This window comes from Pongo pygmaeus, chromosome 5, assembly GCF_028885625.2.
Source record: "Pongo pygmaeus isolate AG05252 chromosome 5, NHGRI_mPonPyg2-v2.0_pri, whole genome shotgun sequence".
Taxonomy (NCBI): Eukaryota; Metazoa; Chordata; class Mammalia; order Primates; family Hominidae; genus Pongo; species Pongo pygmaeus.
In genome coordinates, this window is record NC_072378.2 from 160,431,318 (window position 1) to 160,441,736 (window position 10,419).

Genomic DNA, 10,419 nt, shown 5'->3' on the forward strand with positions numbered 1-10,419 from the left:
GGATATTCCTATAGTCTTTCCATAAGTATTAATATGCACTGTCGTGCTCCAACAATATTTCCTATTCCTAAGGGGGAAAACATGGTTTCCCTCTGATGAATAGTGCAAGATTTAAAAAGGAGACACAAGTGAAAGAAAGTGGGGAGTGGTGTCAAAGGCAGCATGAAAAATACTTTACAGTGCTACCTCTCAAGGACTGTCCTTGGCATTATGGTTGTAAGCATGGGCTTGGGGGTTAGACTCCTTGGGTCCCAGCATGGCTCCATCACATCCATGCTCTGCAACTTTACTAAACCTTTCTAAGACTCACTCCTTCATGTCATGGTAGAACAACAATATTGGCTCATAAGGTTGTCAAGAAGATTAAATGAGACAATGTATGTAACACGTAGCTCAGTGCCTGGAATATAGTAAGTGTTCAAAAATGTCAGCTCTCGCAAAATCAACAATGGTAAAGTAGAGCACATGGACATCGTATGGTATCGTTAGAATTATTAATTCCTAGGAGGAACTGAGGAATTTCTTTTTTAATCTTAGATGAGCTACCAGGAAGGAAAATAGAGAAGTGACTTCAGAACAGTGTTATCTTTTCCCACGCTGAGATGACATAGAATAGTCTTCTCCCAAGGACATCGTAGCTGAAGGCCATTGAGAGGGTGAAGAAGGTTGTGCAACGTTCTCACTCAAGCCTGGCACTGGTTTTTCTTCCAAGGCCTTTTGCAGTGCTTCTTTTAGGGACTTTCTACTTTTCTTTCTCCTGATACTACCTACCACAAAATAGACAATTGGATTGACACTGCAATTGATAGTGGACAAAATATTCAAATAAAGATATGATTTCCACACCAAGTTCTTACTAGGATTAAAAAAAGGCTATGATGCACAGGACCTTCATGGACATGGCAAAGACAAGAAACAAGACCACAGTAGCTATGATGATTATGTAGAGCTTGGCAGGTTGGCGTGGCTTCGGGTTACAGCAGACTTAGATGAGGAGCCTCAAACTGGCGAAGACCATGAGAGGAACAAAGACAAGGAATGCCAAGATACCTAAAAATATATACACATATGGACATTTTGGGTATCTAGACTCATCTACCTGGATGCAGAAGAAGTTTTCTAATCCAGACACAAGAAGAGAAAGTGCCCACAGCAGAATGCAGGCTACAACAGATTGGTGCTTTGGGCATTGGCACTGGTACCAGATTGGGTAAAGCACAGAGAGAGACCGCTCCACACTGATGGTGGGGGGAAGGTGCAGACCTGTTGTTGTAGCCAAAAACGTATTGGGAAGATGATGTATTTCAGTAAGGTGTCATCATTGAGGTGTTCACAAAGCAGGATTATCAGCTGGAGGATGGATGTGTAGAGGAGGACCATGAAGTCAGCGATGGCGAGGTGTAGGATATAGACAGTGAATGGCTTCCTCTTGATGTAGAAGTGAGAAACAATATCAAAAGTCCATTCCCAATTACTCCCAGTATGCAAATAAGCAGGGAAATGTAGCTATAACTGCGCTGTTCTCGTGATTCTACTGGGGGCTGAGTCGCTTGCTCTGATGACTAGGTTGTTTGATTCAGGGATTCATTTCTGGTACAGGGTGTGGATTCCAGAGGGCTCACAGTCACTGCCAATAGCACCATTCTTGGGGAATCACCGGTTTTCTCCTGTAGACCTGTTGTCAGAAATGGAAGGTGGAGTTTATGGGTGTCATTTGCTCTGCATCTCACAATGAGCACAGTTTTATGAAGGACCCTCATCCACACAGTGGTGTGGGAGGGAGGATGTGAGACCAGAGAGGCTCCTGCTGTGTTTCGTCTCCTTCCCTCTGTTCTCTCCTTCCATCGTTTCCCCTCACGGGCACATTCCATTATGATCTCCATGTTTCCTCCCCTGAACCTGAGGGTTGGCTCCTAATTCCCTCCTCGGCTACTGCCTCAGACCAGGGTCCCCTTCCTCCTGGCCCTGTAGGAAATCCCACTATGTCCCCAGCTTGTCCCCTGCCTTCTGGAAAGAGATTTCTCAGGTTTCTTACCAGAACTAGGTGACAGATTCAAGAAAAGGATCAAAGAGACACTTATTTAAAAGACACCAATGAGCAAAAACCAACACACAAAAGAAGTAAAGAAAGTAAAGATAGTGCATTTAGAAATTCACCAATCATGTCTGTCTCATCTCTCTTCGCTATTCTGGTTTTGCCTTTGTAACATCCCCCCGGAAGTTTATCCATCCTAGATGAAGGTCATTCCCTTGGGCTTAGTTGATGAGAGAATCCAGCCATTAATGGGAAGATGGAAAGGAATGGGAGAGAGGAAGATGAAGAGGGTCTCTTGGAGTTGGGGTTCAAGAAGCAAAAGTCTATTCAGAGCTGGGTACAGGCAGAATTGTAATGTCCAGGCCCAGGCCAGTGCGTGGTCCCCAGGTGACCCTAGTGTTGTGATTCCTTGATTGTCCCACCACTTTTTCATCCTTACCCCATGTTCTCTGCTGCCTTAGTGGTGGCCTGACCCCAACCAACTGAGGTGGGAGGGAGCTGGGTTCCAGGAAGGGCTTCTAGAGCAAGACCTTCCTAGGTTTTCTTTGTGGACCCTTAAACAATAAAGGACAGGCACTCTTCTATTTATAGATGAGCACTGTGTTAAAAGTCACTTCTCAGGCCCCCTTGGAACTGAGAACACATTTTCTAGAGGATTGACTAGGTTTCCCAGGATGGTTGATAAACTCTGACATAACCATTGTCACTGGTGTGCACAACGGAATCATTCCTGTTGCAGTGGCTGCTGGGGAAATAAAAATACAGCCTCAGCCAGGCCTTTTCTTTCCCTTGCTCTCACCTCCTTCCCATCCTAGGCTGACTCCACTCTTGCCCCATTTTTGTCCTTCTTACTTGGGCTCAGGCCATAGCTCTCTGGTTTCCCTCTCCTTAGCCACCAGCCAGAGGCTGATGGGACTGTCTCTTCACCCCCAGCCCCTGCGGAGAGGGACAGCCCTCCCTGGGCTCCTCCCCTCCCTGGAGCAGGTGCAGGAGCCTTGGGGCAATTCCTTTGGTTTACATTGTAGAGTTTCATGGGGCATGGGAACAAGCAAGAGAGTCGCTGTTTCTGGAAGTCTCAGGCTCCCAGGCACAGTAGATGGCACAGGCCCTTCTCTCAGTCATCCTTGTCCCCTTCCCAGCATCACTCTGACGGCCCAAATCTTCTGTAACACAGGGGCCTCTGCTCAGACTCCTTTTGCATTTTTTTTGATAAAATATGTGGACTTTTCTTTTCTTTTTTCTTTTTTTTTTTGTTGTTGTTGTTGTTTTTGAGATGGAGTCTTGCTCTGTCGCCCAGGCCGGAGTGCAGTGGCATGATCTCGGCTCACTGCAAACTCTGCCTCCCAGGTTCACACCATTCTGCCTCAGCCTCCCGAGGAGATGGGACTACAGGAACCTGCCACTATGCCTGGCTAATTTTTTGTGTATTTAGTAGAGAAGGGGTTTCACCATGTTAGCCAGGATGGTCTCGATCTCCTGACCTCGTGATCCGCCCAGCTCGGCCTCCCAAAGTGCTGGGATTACAGGCGTGAGCCACCGCGCCTGGTCTATGTGGCTTTTCTTGATGATAAAAGTAACAAACTAATTTCACAAACTTTGGAAAATGCAGAAGGATGAAAAAATCAGCCTGTTTTCCTATTTTACCATCCAGATAATTTCTATTAATGTATTGATATATTACCTGGAAATGATAGTGTATATGGTTTTATACCTGTCCTTTTTTCTTTTTTTTTCTCTTTTTTTGAGATGGAGCCTTGATCTGTCATCCAGGCTGGAGTATAGTAGCACAGTCTTGGTTCACTGCAATCTCTGCCTCCCAGGTTCAAGTGATTCTCCTGCCTCAGCCTCCCGAGTATCTAGGATTACAGGTGTGCACCACTATGCCCAGCTAATTTTTGTTTTTAGTAGAGACAGAGTTTCATCATGTTGGCCAGACTGGTCTCGAACTGCTGACCTCAAGTGATCTGCCTGACTTTGCCTCCCAAAGTGCTGGGATTACAGGTGTGAGCCACCGTGCCCAGCCCAATACCTGCCCTTTAAACTTAATATTATGCCACCAATATTTTACAGTCATTAAGTTTTTTCAAAAATATGAAAATATGATCAATGACTACATAATATGATGTTTATCTTTTGTTCATGCTTTTTTTTTTTTTTTTTTTTTGAGACAGAGTTTTGCTCTTCTTGTCCAGGCACGATCCTCCGCCTCCTGGGTTCAAGTGATTCTCCTTCTTCAGCCTCCCAAGTAGCTGGGATTACAGGCATGTGCCACCATGCCCCGCTAATTTTGTATTTTTAGTAGAGATGAGGTATCACCATGTTGGTCAGGCTGATTTTGAACTCCTGACCTCAGGTGATCCACCCGCCTCAGCCTCCCAAAGTGTTGGGGTTACAGGCGTAAGCCACTGCGCCCGGCCTTGTTCATTATTTTACAATTTCCCTATTACTAAATATCTAGGGTGTTAATAATATCCCATAAATGGCAATACAGAGGACATCCTTGTGTATATAACTTTCCTGTATCTCTGATTATTTCCTTAGGATAGATTACTTCAAGAACAATTAAAAGGATTTTAAGGCTTTGAGACAGAAAAACATCGTGGTCAAGAATATGGGCTTCCGGGTCAGAGATGTGGGTTTGAATTCTGGTTTCAGGTTTCTAAGTATCTGACCTTGAGCAAGTTATTTATCTTTTTCTTTCTTTTGAGAGAAGATCTTGCTCTGTCACCCAGGCTGGAGTGCAATAGTGCAATTATAGCTCCCTGCACCCTCGACTTCCTGGGCTCAAGCAATCCTCCAACCTCAACCTCCCAAATATCTAGGACTATAGGTAGGCACCACCACACCCAGATAATTTTTAATTTTTTTTTTATACAGACAGGGTATTGCTGTGTTGTGCAGGCTGGTCTTGAACTCCTAGCCTGAAGCCATCCTTCCACTTTGGCCTCCCAAAGTGCTGAGATTACAGGCATGAGACACTGTGTCTGGCCCACATTATTTATCTTTAAACCTCAGTTTCTCTGTCTGTAAAATGGAGATAGTGGTAGTGTACTTCTAATGATTATTAGAAATCAAAATGATTTCATCCTTTGAAGGGCTTTAACTATAAGTACCTGACACAGACTGAATGTTTAATGAACATCAATTACTAGTACAACTGACTTCAGAAAGGTTTGTTTCAGAAGCAGCATAGGAGAGTGCTTTTGCAGTTGAACCCATTTCAGTGTTGATCATGTGTGTGTGCCAGCTTGATAACTTTGCCTCCTTGATGATGAAATCATGGTATTTAAAAGTTTTGATTTGCATGTTAATCATTAGTGAGGCTGTATATTTTTCATGAATCTATTAACATTTTTTTTTTTTTTTTTGAGATGGAGTCTCGCTGTCGCCAGCGGAGCGAGACTCCATCTCGCCCATCTTGCCCGGCGGAGTCTATTAACATTTTATATTCCTTCTTGTGTAAATTGTTCTGTGTTCTTTGCTCATCTTATTCTAGTGGGAATCAACGTCCTTGCTGACTTGTAAAAGACTTTGTTGATCTTGTTTGCATTCTTCTTGCCTCTCCAGGGCAAGCCCCAGGCCCCTGGGTCAGCCAGTTTGGCCTCAGAAGGGTGGGCCAACAAGGAGATGAATGTACATTCTTTTCTCACTCAAACTCCATTCTCTTTCCCTTTCTTGTCCCTCCTCTTCCCCTCCCCTAAGTCACCTTCCACCACCCTTCCCAGGGACTTGGGGTAAGCTGAGAAGCAGGATGGTGAGAAAGAACTCACAGGGATGTCTTTTTTCCGCCAGGCCAGGACCCATGGGGGGCCTCCCCGCAGCACCCTGTGCCAGGGTGGGTCTGGCGGCAGCCTGTAGGCGGGTGTAGAAAGCCAGCTCATGTTCACAGCTGCAGTTCCAAAGCAGTATGAAAAAATAAGGGAACTGTGCTCTCTTTACATAGTATTGCCCAAACTGACCTTTCTGCAGAATTCAAGTGCATTTGTAAACAAAAGTGTGCTGGCTCGAATTTTATGTCTTATTACTCCTGGCTGCGGGAAGCCTTGTTTTAAAAGAAACACAGGTTGGAGGGTATAAATAAACTGATAGGTAAAATGTGGCTCAACGTGTGCTGGGCATTCCATATGATTCTCAGAGGAGCCCTGTGAGGTAGGGGTCATCCCCATTCCACTCGGGGCTTCGGGGACCTGCCTTGGTCCCACAACTTGTCACACCCTTTCTGGATGCAGGTGTTTTCCAACCTCATGTCTCCCTCCAGATGGTCCCCGTGTACCCCATTCTCCCATAAACACAGCCTTTTCCTGTCCATAGAGATTCTCCTTGCAAAGAGGCAGGAACCTGCAGCAGGGAAGGGTACTTCCAAGGAGAGGTGGGGTAGAGTTTACAAAACCTTTGATGAGATTCCGGTATGTTGCTGTTGTTGGAGTTGGGGTAGTCACCCTTTTTCCAAAGGTATCCTCTGTTTCTGCTTTATATCATGTTGTGTGAAACATGTTAATTATTGGCTTTTCCAAAGATTACTTTTAGCTTCTCATCGTGGCTACAGATCCAATCACAGGAGCTCAGCAGGTGTTAAATGTGTTAATATTTTTATGACAATATTATAGCAGATAACATTAAACAAAAGTCATACCACATTTTATTACTGATGCTGTGTCATTTCTCTAAAGCACACTGACACTCTGTGTGTGTGTAGCCCAAGTGCCACACACACACACATACACACACACAAGAATAGGAGGAGACATACGTGGAAGGAGAAGGGCATTAAGGGGAACCTTCAGCTTTTAAAGATATTCTTGGGGGAGGCCCCATGCTCTCCACTGAAACAGAATGCCTCTGCTCTAGCACACAGATGGCAGAAGAGGTAGGTACCCCAAGGAAGCTTCTGGAATTTGGGATCCCCTTAAAGGAGGCTGTTTTTTTCCCACCCAGTGCAGCCCTTTGCAGAAGGATGGGGAAGAAGAGAGCTCACTGCAAACCCCAGTCACAGTGATCTTCCAGGAAGGAGTGGGTGGGACTACTCCCTGCCAAGTGATTTGGTCCTGGTTAAGTGGATCCTTCTTGGTGATTCTTAGTGCTCCCCTTCAGGTGTGTTGTTTCTGCAGATTGTGACCTGTTATCTAGCAAACCAGAGGAACCAGGAAAAGATTCTTGCAAGCTGAAAGAGCTTGTGTCAGTCTGGCAACAGTCTGTTCTCAGGGTCTTATTTTGGCCTCATCTGGCCAGTGAGATCTAAGTCTTGTTGGCAGCACTGGAGGCCAGAGGGTGTGACTGGCTCCCCTCTGAGCCTGTCGATCAAATGGATAAAGAATCACTCACCTACCAGGGCAGTCTGCTTCAAGTTTCAGCTCATCAGAAAACACCTCGTTTGGCCTCCAACAGTGAGCTTACAACATTTCATGATTTGAGATTGTTATTAGACTAAACTAAATGTGGGTCATTCCAAGTACTTGGTGTTGATACTGCTGCCTCTGAAAGCTGTTGCATTTCCTAGCATCTACACACAGATGGATTTGCCAACCTTCAGGCCCGAGGCTCCTTATCTGTGGTTGGTGCCATGGGTTGGCCAGACCTACTGCATTCCAGGCCCTTTCCCAGCCACTTCCAGACAGATACTCACTTCCCCCCTCCCTATGGCTGGCAATGGCCAAACAACTTGGCTGTGAAAGGGAGCATGGGGAGGCAGGTTGCAGAATGGGAGGTGGTATTTCTGGAAAGATCTTTGCTGGAGACTGGCAAAAAGGGGCTCCCAGCACTGTCCTATCCCATGTGACTTTTGGGGCCATGCCAGCTGTCTTGTGGTCCTGAGATGCTGATAAGAATGATGAGAGGAGGCATTATGGAAAGATTGACGGAGACTAGATCCTGAAGGTGGTGGTGGACAGCTTGAGCAATGCTGGCACCTCCAATGCTGTTGGTGCAATGCAAGAAAACTCCTCTCATTCAAGCCACTGAAGTCAGACAAACAATTACTTCCTGCTGAAATCATACATAGCAGTTGATTTGGGGGGATTTATTTATTTTTATTATTTTTTTAAATTGTACTTTAAGTTCTGGGGTAGATGTGCAGAATGTGCAGTTTTGTTACATAGGTATACATGTGCCATGGTGGTTTGCTGCACCCATCAACCTCTCATCTACATTAGGTATTTCTCCTAATGCTATCCCTCCCCTAGCCCCCACCCCCTGACAGGCCCGGTATGCGATGTTCCCCTCCCTGTGTCCACGTGTTCTCATTGTTCAGCTCCCACTTATGAGTGCGAACATGTGGTGTTTGGTTTTCTGTTCTTGTGTTAGTTTGCTGAGAATGATGGTTTCCAGCTTCATCTAATTCCCTGCAAAGGACATGAACTCATCTTTTTATGGCTGCATAGTATTCCATGGGGGATTTATTTTTTAAAAATCAAAAAGCACATGTAGAAGACATCCCCCACCTGCAAAAACTTCTGCCTTTGTAATTCCCTCCCCTTGAGGGGAGGGAGAACCTATGACTTGCTTCTAATGCATAGCATGTGTCTGTTCTAGGTGATGGGATGTCACTCCCTTAGTCAGGTTACATTATGACAAAGCTGATGGAATGCTGTTTTAAGGGTTTCTTTTAATCAGGTATGTAAGACACACAGACGTGGACATGACTGTCATAAAGCAAGAAGTTCATACTCACAGTCCCCTAGAAGAAGGAGGCAGGGTACGCCATGTAGGGCCACAAGGGGAAGCACCAGGGTGGGTTGGGAGGCAGGGCTGCGGGGACCGTGGTAAGAACCTTTATTGTGGTTTCTGTGGGAAGAAGTGGGCACAGCAGGGACAGCAGGTTGAGGACTGGCTAGTTGGAATAATTTCAGCAGGCCATGGGCACAGGGGCTGTCCCAAGTTGTCTGGTACCTGGCTCCAGGGTGACTTGGGCAGGTGGATAGTTGCCTAGGGTGTGAAAGCCTGATAAAGAAGGTGGCTGCAGGTATGGGCTCTGGATGAGTTAGTTTGCATTGGAAAGGTGCACTCTGGGGTGAGTTGTTTACTCTCTCTTGAAGCTAGTCACCCTGGGAGGGACACTCACTCATGGTGAGCAAGGTCTCAGATGTCAAAGCATCAGAAGACAGAAAATAAAGGCATGGTTAATACAGATGCCACTCACATGATTCCACTATGCTATGTGAGACTGTCATGGCAGGCTGGAGCGAGAAGCTCCTGCTGACCTTGGAGAAGCAAGCTGCTCACTGGGAACTGTCCACGGCAAGGGCTGGGGATCTGCAAGGTGGCCTCTAGGACCAAGGGCCTCAGTCCTACAGTTGCCAGGAACTGAATTCCGGCAGCAGCCATGTGAGCTCACAAAAAGTCCCCTAGCTTCCAATAAGACCCCAACCCCAGTTGACATCTTGTTGCCCCACATTGTGACACCCCGAGAAGAGGACCTAGTTATGCCATGCTCAGATTCCTGACCCAAAGAAACTGTGAGATAAATAAATGCATGCTACTTTAGGCTGCTAAATTTGTGTGGCAACTTGTTATATAGCAATAGAAAACTAATATGCTATGTGCATATAGTTAGAAATTAAATAGTACTTACAATATTTCATAAAAAAGCCCTTTCCCTTGTCATTTCCCAGTTCCACTTCTTAGTAACAACTACTGTAAATTCTAGAGATTTCTTCTGGGCTTATCCCTCAATTTTAAAATAATTGGTAGATATTTCTGTTCTTGACAATGAATGTCCAACATTATCTACTTCCAGTGTGGATGAGCATTTTGCTCTCTACACCACTGTCCCATCCAGCCACCATCTTCTCAATATACGTGGACCTGATTTTTAATTAGGTTCATTTTTCTTCATTTTTCCCTTTTATTTTTAGTTGACACAATATAATTGTACATATGTATGGGATAGAGAGTGATATTTTGATACATGTATATATGTGGAGGGATCAAAACAGGGTAATTAACATATCTATTACCTCAAACATTTGTCATTTGTGTTGTGAACATTCAAAATATTCTCTTCTAGCTTTTAAAAAATATTCAACAAATTGGTTATCTATATTTACCCTGTGCTGCTGTAGAACACCAGAACTCATTCCTCTCATCTAGCTGAAATTTTGTATTCCTTAACCAACCTCTCCCTATCCTCCTGGCCCCCTACCCTTCCTAGCCTCTATAGTGCCCACAATTCTACCTTCTACTTTTATGAGCTCCCACATATGAGTGAGGACATGTTGTATTCTTGTGCCACAAGAATTTTGCTTGAATATAGTGTCTTCTTATTGTGCTCTAATTTAATGTCTTCCACGCTCATCCATGTTTTTGTGAATGACAAGATTTCATTCTTTTTATGGTTGAATAGTACCCCATTACACATACACACACACACACACACACACACACACACA

General features: G+C 45.0%; 1 pseudogene; it reads right to left on the bottom strand.

Annotated features, from left to right (window-relative positions):
• Positions 1–582: 582 nt before the first annotated feature.
• Positions 583–9,355, bottom strand: LOC129039145 (mas-related G-protein coupled receptor member H-like; annotated as a pseudogene).
• Between the last annotated feature and the right edge of the window lie 1,064 nt (positions 9,356–10,419).